The sequence below is a fragment of the Bidens hawaiensis genome, unplaced genomic scaffold (assembly GCF_021521415.1).
Source record: "Bidens hawaiensis isolate Kalapana, Puna unplaced genomic scaffold, B.hawaiensis_p1.1 tig00028517_1, whole genome shotgun sequence".
Lineage (NCBI taxonomy): Eukaryota > Viridiplantae > Streptophyta > Magnoliopsida > Asterales > Asteraceae > Bidens > Bidens hawaiensis.
The window spans coordinates 1-10,604 of NW_027494670.1; positions in this window are offsets into that span (position 1 = coordinate 1).

Below are 10,604 nucleotides of genomic sequence, written 5' to 3' on the forward strand. Positions count from 1 at the left end.
CAAACAACAGTTTGTGGCAAGTGCGATTTTACCAGATCACGAATTTCGCGAGGTAGTCCCCATATGTAACGTGTAACTTTGCTAGACTCGGGCGTGACTAGCTGGGGCACTAAACGACAATACTCGTGGAATTTTGTGTTATACTCACAAAGGTTTGTTCCGACAACCTTGTGAGCTAAGAACTTGGTTTGGATCTGGTCTGTCTCATGCATCGGACAGAATTTTGACATCGTCAACTCCTTGAATTCATTCCAGTTCAAACTATACATTGCTTCTCTTCCCCTACTTAGGAGTAACGCGTTCCACCATTGGTGTGCTTCGCCTTTGAACATCAAGGCGGAGTATGGGATCTTTTCCTCCTCCGTACACTTGCTCGTGATCACTATTGTCTCCATTTCTTCGAGCCACCGTACGGTATTGATGGCTCCTTTGTCGCCGTAAAATTATTTAATATTTAAAGTATTTGAACGAGCATCCCCCGATTTTCAGTTTCTTAAATTCTTGTCTTATGCCTCCATCGGCATTTGATTCGTGCATGCTTTCGTCCATGCGAGAGGGTCTAGATCGGGGTTTGGAAACAGACTTTCGAGAAGGATTTTCAGAATGAGAATGTTTCGTTTGGGATCTATTTTCAGATGCTTCTCTAACAGCCTTATCGATCATTTGTTGTATTTGATTCATGTATTTTTCGGGAATCGGATCCTCTTGTGCTTTCTCGGGACCTTTCCCTTTCGCTTCTTGTTCTCTCGGCTTCCTTTCGGGAAACCTCACGATTATCGCTTTGTCTAGACATTTTCTTTTAAATCTTTTTATCTTTTATTTTCCTTGATCTGAAATTTAACACATTTCTTTTCTTATTATATAAGTTTTATTTATTTCACATCCATATATATATCATAAATGATATGTATATTATTTTATAACATACTTTATATATTGTTAAAACAATATATAAGATCCTATCCTTATTACATATGGTACATATTATACACATATAATACAAACTATTTTATGCACATAAACTTTTTCTTCTCATGTCATCCTCTTCTCAATCTTTTATAAACTTATTCACAACTTTAGTGAGCTTGTTGCATTTGCGAAGAAGTTTGTCTCCCATTTTCTTTTTCTTCTTTCCATCAACATCAATCTTCTTTCTCAACTCATCAGTTTCTTGTAAGGCTCGATCCAGATGCTCCTCTTGGGACTGCGGTATGTCGGTAAGATACCCATATCTTGGAGGTGGGTCACGGTAACCCATCATCACAATGTCGTAGTGATTCTTGGGATCTGGGTATGGTGATGCAGTCACATCGGAGGGATAACTGAAAAATGCATCGGCTGCTTCATTTTGCTCACGAATTTCATTGGCCTGTTCTTCAATGGATGGAATCTCGCCTTGATATGGTGGGAAACTTGTTGACGCCTTTCCCTTGAGTTCATGGAGGAATTGCATGTACGGGTCCACAGATCCATAGCTTGGGGTTGATTGTTGCTCCTCCATTGGTGTGGTTATTTCATTTGGATTGTCCGGATATTCCTCTTCAGGGTCGATTTCCTCGTTTGATTCCTTTTCGGTCATTTCCGGATCAGTTTCCTCTTCTGGTTCTTCCTCCAGTTCTTCTTCCGTCATTGCCGGCAGGTGAATCTTTTCATATGGCATAATCACCCTCATCTTGGGCTTGTGGATTGCCCTTGAGCATTGGCAGTATCCATGGTTGAAGTGCTGGTATGCCACCTCCTTTGGTAGGAGTGACATTTCATCCATTGGGAAGATGGAGATTTGGGTTCCTCCTTGATTGGTAAGTTTGCGAGAAAATAATATGACGGGTGTGGATTTGGTGGCACATATATTGGATCTGAGTAATGGGGTGGAGTCTTCATGGGTTGATAAGTCGGAATTTCGGAAGGATAATATGTCGGTACCTCCGATGGTTGATACATAGGTAGACTTGTGGAATGATAACTCAAGTGTCTCGGCGGTTGGTACACTTCATGTGGTGTATTATCCAAATGATAGATAGGACTTGGTTCCATGTTAGGATGTTGGCTAGGTCCTTCGTTGGAGTTGAAAAATGACTCAAAGTAATCCTTGCTCATGATGTCCTTGGGGAATTTATAATACTTCCTTGCTCTTCTTGCTTCATTATCATAATACTTCATTAATTCTTCATACGACATCTTTTTGGGTGGTTTAGAATGTAGAGAGGGAAAGAAAGGGTTACCAACCAATCTTATCCTATTCAAATAAACAAATAAATATTTCCTATGCTTGAATCAAAGCTTGCGTATTGTTTTATGATACCCAATTCGCTAAGATCGATGGCTCTGATACCAACCTGTCACACCCCCAGTCTAGGCCTAGGAGTATGAACCATAGTTGGTACCATATTTGTAAATAAATCAGAGTTATGGTTATTAGCGGAAGACTTTAAAATATAAGGATCGATATTATAAATATTTATAATACAAAAGACGAGACAAAAGTCTCGTTTGGTTTTACTTGTTTATATGTTTTACAAAACCACCAAGTTTTAATATTAACATAAAACTATCCGAGCCATCTGATACTTGAGCTTCTTCGTTCTCTCAAGCTCTAATCTTGATTACCTGCACAATGTTAAATAAAATACGTCAGCAACGCATGCTGGTGAATATGCTGACGCAAAAATATTTTCTTACTTAATTAACCAAGACCACTTAAGCCTCGGCCCATCTTGGCTTAGGAATAATCAAGTTAAAACAACAATCATTATAAACTCGAGTCTCTGCACTAGGTCACCTCAGCGAAACGCCACGGCGTTTATGACATAACTTAGGTACCATAAATATACACATGGCCATTCCCCACTCGGACGTAACTTAGGTCCGGCCCATCGTGGCTGGAGGTCGTGACCAAGCGTGGTGCGATGTGCCCACCACGTTCTACATATGAAAGGATCCAGACAAACGTATACCATAGCCTGAGGGCTGGCTTATACTCTTATTTACAATGTTTTTAGAGACACGTAGCCTCATGTAAATTTTTACACATAACACGTTTGTTTGTTTGAAATCAAGTTTGTAAAAGAAGGGCGTATTCACCTTTCAATGGGATCGGCTTCTAACACCGTTCGTTAGTTCTTCCTTCGCTATCTCGCACCTATAGTACGAGTATAACATTCATTAGTCGGATACACGATCCGGCTTAAGTCCTTTAGTCTTATCTTCTCCATGAACCTTTAGTTCATTCTTTTATTTACTTTAAAACCTTTAGTTTTAGTAGTAATTTATAAACCTTTAGTTTATATTGAAAACCCGACGTTTCTTCTTCTTTAAGAAACGTATTTCTTTTATTATTTAAGTATATTCATAATACTTCAATAATATATTTCTATAACAAAGAATAATCTTATCTTTATATATACTCATATATATATATATATTTTATCTTTCTTTTCTTTCTTTTCTTTGTTATATATTTCTTTCGTTTATCGAGAATAATATTGACTTAGGGTATTAAGCCCTTTCAATATTTTATTATTATTTGGTCGGGCATTATGCCTACCTTGCTTGGTTTGGCAACACCCTAGACACTTGGGCAGCACTTCGACGCCGCTTGCTTATCAACTTCTACTTGATCAACACCTTCTTACACTTGGCACGCCTTTCGAGACGTCAACACCTTTGGCACGTATTTCGAGAAAATCACCGGGGCGTCGGGCAGTACTTCCTTCTTGTTCGGGATGTCGGGGAGTGGCACGTATATCGAGATAACGGGCACGGAAAAAACGAGGCTCGGGGAACGTTTATCGAGACGGAGCGTTGGCATGCTTTACGAGGTAGTGAGAGAAAGCTAGAGAGAGAGTAAGTGTGTGAAATTGAGGTGTGAGAGGGCTGAGCTCGTGGCTGCCCTATTTATAGCCCAAATTGGATCCCATTGCGGTACGAAATGGGCTCCCTGACTCCCCCATCGCGTACCGCGATATAGGGTTGTCGAGTCACGGGGTAGGCCTGCCATGTGTTGACACGTGGTAGGCGCCGCCACACGTGTCAACACGTGGTGACACGTGGCAGCAGACGCTGCCACCGTGAGCCACGTGGCACACGTGTCACGGTGTGTCAGACACCCCATCGCGGTACGCGATGGGTGTCTTTCTTGACCATGTCGCGTAGCGCGATAGGTCCGGAAGGCAGATTTTTCATTTTAGTCCCTGGGGTTTGGAAATTGGTAGAATTGGTCCTTTGACTTTAGAAACTTGTCATTTTTGGCCCGAAATTTACGTGATGTTACACTAAGGCCATTATTTATACCCTTATTTGTAAATGTTTTAGAGACACTTAGTCTCATGTAAAGTTTTTCATATAACACGTTGACTCGTTGAAAACCAGTTTGTAAAAGTTGGGGGTTATTCTCCTTTTGATTTGGATCGGCTTCAAACACCGTCCGGGGTCTTTCCAGTTGATATCTCGCACCAATAGTACGAGTATAACCAATTGTTAGTCGGATATAAAGTCCGGCTTAAGACCTTTAGTCTTATTTTATAAACTTTACCTCGATGAACCTTTGAATTTCGGTTATTCGATTATTCGGTTTTCGGTTATTTTTGGTTTCGGTGTAGGTTATTTTCTGTTTTTTTTATTGTGAGTAGACATTATAAAAAATAGAGTACCTTATACATATTGAATTCAAAATACAAAAATATGCACTTGTTATGTTGAACCAAACAAATACAAAGTTGTTTGAGTAGTATAGTTTAAAATTCAAAAACATTTTTAATAAAAAAAAAAAACTAAAGGTTTCCCGAATCTTCATTCATTGTCTTATTCATCTTCAAAGTTTAGACCCAATCTTGATCATGTTTATAATCTTCACCACCATCAATGGTAGATTCTTTTGATATTTTGTTTCTGGCCATAACATCTTAAAAAAAACACGTAGAAAACATAGGTTCGATTAATCGGTTCGGTTCGGTTTTTTTTGGTTTTTTTAAAATGGATAACCTAACCTGAACCCAAAAATCGGTTTTTTCGAAAAACTAAAATATTTACCGTCGGTTAATGCTTCGGTTCGGTTTTTTTCGATTCGGTTTTTTCGGTTATTCGGTTTCGGTTCGGTTAATTCGGTTTTATGCTCACCCCTAGTATTAGGTAATTATTGAAGCTTACTCGTTAATCTTTTAATTTTTTTTAACTGATTTGTTTTTGCTTCAATCAATTTTTATCCGCCTTACACAAAGTTTTCCGTTGGATATTAAGTTGTACTGCAATGTACATACTAAGTTACTAACATACAAAGAGTTACCAATATAAGGGTGTTTTTCTTCTATTATGTTATGCGGATGATCCATATGTTCCGTGGGTGGCATATGAGGGATTCCTTTCCTACCCACGGTTGATACTTAAGGGTATTTGGGTATTTTTGGTACCCTACCTCTATAAGTCCCCCTAGTCCATTGTTTCTTCCGCGTGAAGTTTTTATGCGGGTGAAATTTTGGACTTAAGATAAATTTGGGAGTTTTTGAATTTTTCACGCTAGTAGAAATATCTTCTGTTGTAACTGTGGATAATCATGAAAAAGGACAAGTTGACCACTCGCAGGCGCGTGGGCAGGTGATAGGACGTATATGCCGGCTATCACTGTACCCGACTGTGCACCTTTTTCCCTTTTTCGAATTCCCGCGTGACGTGGCGTTTTTATTGGATGATGAGTTTCTCTCTCCACTGTTCATATCCCATCGCATTAATTGCGATGGGTATAAATAGTTGGGATTATCTTCTTTTCGAGGTTTACTTGTCATTGATTTCCTTGAATTTTCTTCGTTTTCTCTCAATTTTTCTAACCAATATCTTTGATCTTCGTCACGATTGCTTGTTGTTTACCATTCATAATCAAATCTGTGCCTAGTAGAGCAGGATCTCTGGTACCAACTATTGATACTGCGGAGATTAGATGGGATGTTACTGAATACGAAGCATTGCTTCGTATTTATTGAATCCCACGGAGTGGGGACCCGAGTTCCCTAACGCCGGATCTGTTGCCAGCAAGCCTCCTGCAGGAAAGATGGTAGTGTATGCCGACTATTTTGTTTACGCAAACCTTCGGTTTCCGGTAACCAAGTTCTTTATGAAGGTTTTAAGTGCGTATGGTGTTCATTTATCCCAATTGCATCCTCTCACTGTTATGCAAATTCGACATTTCGAATTTTTGTGTACAGCGAAAGGGATGTTGCCTCGGATAGACCGTTTTCCAGTGTTCTATCGGATGGCTAACCGCGGTGGGTGGTTTAAGTGCTACCCCAGAGAAGGCAAGGTTATTGGCATCGTGCCTGAAGGGGGTTTGATGGACTGGCACCACAAATTCTTCTGGATTTCAGAAGATGTTATTCCCGTCACCATGGTCCGTCGTCCGATTGGTGAGGCCCTTCCGGAAGTTGTTACAGCTCCTCACGAGAAACCGGAGTGATTCCGCATCTTTGTGATGGAACCATCCCCCATGCGGGTTCTTCCGGAAGAGGCCCTGGTGTGGGCGGGTATGAGCCGCCTGTGGCCATATCCCAATTTAGAGCCTGTTTTTATGGGCGTGAACGAACGTAAGTTATTTTTCTCTTTCCTTTCTTTTGCCTTCTTTAGTAATCGACTTATTCGATCTTTTATGTGTTTTTCAGGTGAAGGGCCCATGCTGAATGCCCTTTTCGAGAACCGGGGCTGCATGGCGAAAGGTATTCGCGAAGCGAAAGAGACACCTGTCCTGGAGAGGACGCATAGTCGATTTCTCTTCGCTACCAATGTGCCAGCTGAGCATGCGTACACCTTAAATCCTCGTCATCTTAATATCCTTTCTTCTGATGGGGTAATCGTCATTCTCTCTTCGAGTGATGATTCTACTACCCAAGAAGACGGAAGTTCTGATAGTGCTTCTGAAATATCGTCTGTGTCACATCTGTTGACAGAGCTGGAGCGGAAGAGAAACTTCGAGTCTCTTCGTGCAAGCAGCGCGGGTGCTAGCTCCGCGTATACGAAGGAAGGTCCGACGCCCAAGAAGCAGCGGACGCGTCTTCCGAATAAGACGTACAACCTTGCTAGTCGTATTAAAGAGATGACTGGTAATTCAATGCTTCGCCTGTACCCTTCTCTTTAATGTTTTCTCTAACTCTGAAATTCTACTTTGTCTTTTGTAGATTTAGAGGATGTTGATGCAGGTACTTTCAAGAAACCAGTCACTTCGTTAGAGGGGGAAGATAAACTACCATCTCCAACGCCCGTAATCCAAAAACTTCCCTCTCCTCCGCCCGAAAAGGAAGGCAAACCGCCAACTCCTCCATCTGAGGAGCATCAGGAGTGCCCGCTTCCATCGTAGGTAGTTAAAGATTCTTTCGCGTATTTGTTCGAGACAGGAAACGTTTCTAGCTCCGCATGGAAAGATCCTGTGGAGGGTGGGGAGGCGTCAAAAAAGCAAGCATCGCCTCTGCCCAATTCATCCGGCTTTTTGACAACCCCCTCCCAGTCTCCAACAAATGCTGATGGTGTGGAGCTTTCCCAATCGACTACTATGGGAAGCCCAAACCGGGGGAGGATGACGAGAGGTTTGTTCCGAATTGGAACATTAAGAAGGGGTCCCGCCTTACTGATCCGGACACTTGTGTGACATTTTCAACCAATGTGTTCCGACAGCGGAGCAGATCTATTAGTGTGGCCGCCATTGCCAGGATCTGTATAACGACTATTCCTCGTCCTTAGCCAACACTATGGCACGCGGGCAGGAAATTTTATGGGAGTGGCGATCGATGGGGGAGCGATGGGGCGAGCTGATTAAGTCTTCTGAAGAGGCAAAAATTGAGGCTCAAGGGAAACGCCAGGCTGCTAATACTGCCAAGTTGAAGCAGTCGGATGCTGAAATCGCTCTCAGAAATGAGAAGGATAGGCATACGGCTGCTTCCCGTCAATGGGAAGAAGTTTGCAAGAAGCAAAAAACTCTTCTTCAAGCCGCTCGAGCGGACACTCAAAAGAAGAAGGATGACCTGGCTAAGGCACTTGATGCCAACTCAACAATAGAAGAACAAGTGTCCCGCCAAGGCATCCTTATCCAAGAGCTCGAGGTTGAATCCAAGTTGCAGAAGGAGCGGGCGGCTCTTAATGAGAAAAGAGCTGATGATATGCAGGCCGCCTATGACTCGCTTCTACAGGCTCGTGATGAGACGGAAGCCCGTGCAGCTGAATCCTTGAATGAAAACCAAAAAAATGCTGACGGGTTCCGTGAGCTCCAGGAAAGGGCAGAGCGGGCGGAAAGGGCAGAGCAATCGGATGCTGAAGTCGCTCTCAGAAATGAGAAGGATAGGCATACGGCTGCTTCCCGTCAATGGGAAGAAGTTTGCAAGAATCAAAACACTCTTCTTCAAGCCGCTCGAGGGAACACTCAAAAGAAGAAGGATGACCTGGCTAAGGCACTTGATGCCAACTCAACATTAGAAGACCAAGTGTCCCGCCAAGGAATCCTTATCCAAGAGCTCGAGGTTGAATCCAAGTTGCAGATGGAGCGGGAGGCTCTTAATGAGAAAAGAGCTGATGATATGTAGGCCGCCTATGACTCGCTTCTGCAGGCTCGGGAAGAGGCGGAAGCCCGTGCAGCTGAATCCTTGAAAGAAAACCAAAGAATTGCTGACAGGTTCCTTAAGTGCGTATGGTGTTCATTTATCCCAATTGCATCCTCTCACTGTTATGCAAATTCGATATTTCTAATTTTTGTGTACAACGAAGGGGATGTTGCCTCGGATTGAACGTTTTCTAGTGTTCAATCGGATGGCTAACCGCGTTGGGTGGTTTAAGTGCTACCCCAGAGAAGGCAAGGTTATTGGCATCGTGCCTGAAGGGGGTTTGAAGGACTGGCACCACAAATTCTTCTGGATTTCAGAAGATGTTATTCCTGTCACCATGGTCCGTCGTACGATGGAGAGGCCCTTCCGGAAGTTGTTACAGCTCCCCACGAGAAACAGGAGTGGTTCCGCATCTTGGTGACGGAACCATCCCCCATGCGGGTTCTTCCGGAAGAGGCTCTGGTGTGGGCGGGTATGAGCCGCCTGTGGCCATATCCCAATTTAGAGCGTGTTTTTATGGGCGTGAACGAACGTAAGTTATTTTTCCCTTTCCTCTCTTTTGCCTTCTGTAGTAATCGACTTATTCGATCTTTTATGTGTTTTTCAGGTGAAGGGCCCATGCTGAATGCCCTTTTCGAGAACCGGGGCTGCATGGGGAAAGGTATTCGCGGAGTGAAAGAGACACCTGTCCTGGAGAGGACGCCGAGTCGGTTTCTCTTCGCTACCAATGTGTCAGCTGAGCCTGAGACTTCGGAGGCGATCTTTCAGTCAGGTGCGTACACCTTAAATCCTCGTCCTCTTAACATCCTTTCTTCTGATGGGGTAATCATCATTCTCTCTTCGAGTGATGATTCTACAACCCAAGAAGACGGAAGTTCTGATAGTGCTTCTGAAATATCGTCTGTGTCATATCTGTTGACAGAGCTGGAGCGGAAGAGAAACTTCGAGTCTCTTCATGCAAGCAGCGCGGGTGCTAGCTCCGCGTATACGGAGGAAGGTTCGGCGCCCAAGAAGCAGCGGACGCATCGTCCGAAGAAGACGTTCAGCCTTGCTGGTCGTATGAAGGAGATGGCTGGTAATTCAATGCTTCACCTGTACCCTTCTCTTTAATGTTTTCTCTAACTCTGAAATTCTACTTTGTCTTTTGTAGATTTAGAGGATGTTGATGCTGGTATTTTCAAGAAACCAGTCACTTCGTTAGAGGGGGAAGATAAACTACCATCTCCAATGCCCGTAATCCAAAAAATTCCCTCTCCTCCGCCCGAAAAGGAAGGCAAACCGCCAACTCCTCCATTTGAGGAGCATCAGGAGTGTCCGCTTCCACCACCGATAGTTAAAGATTCTTTCGCGTATTTGTTCGAGACTGGAAACGTTTCTAGCTCCGCATGGAAAGATCATGTGGAGGGTGGGGATTCGTAAAAAAGCAAGAATCGCCTCTTCCCAATTCATCCGGCTTTTTGACAACCCCCTCCTAGTCTCCAACAAATGCTGATGGTGTGGAGCTTCCCTAATCGACAAACTTCGACTACTATGGGAAGCCCAACCCGGGGGAGGATGACGAGAGGTTTGTTCCGAATTGGAACATCAAGAAGGGGTCCTGCCTTACTGATCCGGAAACTTGTGTGACATTTTTCAACCAATGTGTTCCAACAACGGAGCGGATCTATCAGCATGGTCGCCCTTACCAGGATCTGTATAACGACTATTCCTCGTCCTTAGCCAACACCATGGCATGCGGGCAGGAAATTTTACGGGAGTGGCGATCGATGGGGGAGCGATGGGGCCAGCTGATTCAGTCTTCTGAAGAGGCAAAAAGGGAGGCTCAAGGGCAACGCCAGGCTGATAATACTGCCAAGTTGAAGCAGTCGGATGCTGAAATCGCTCTTAGAAATGAGAAGGATAGGCATACGGCTGCTTCCCGTCAATGGGAAGAAGTTTGCAAGAAGCAAAAAACTCTTCTTCAAGCCGCTCGAGCGGACACTCAAAAGAAGAAGGATGACCTGGCTAAGGCACTTGATGCCAACTCAACAATAT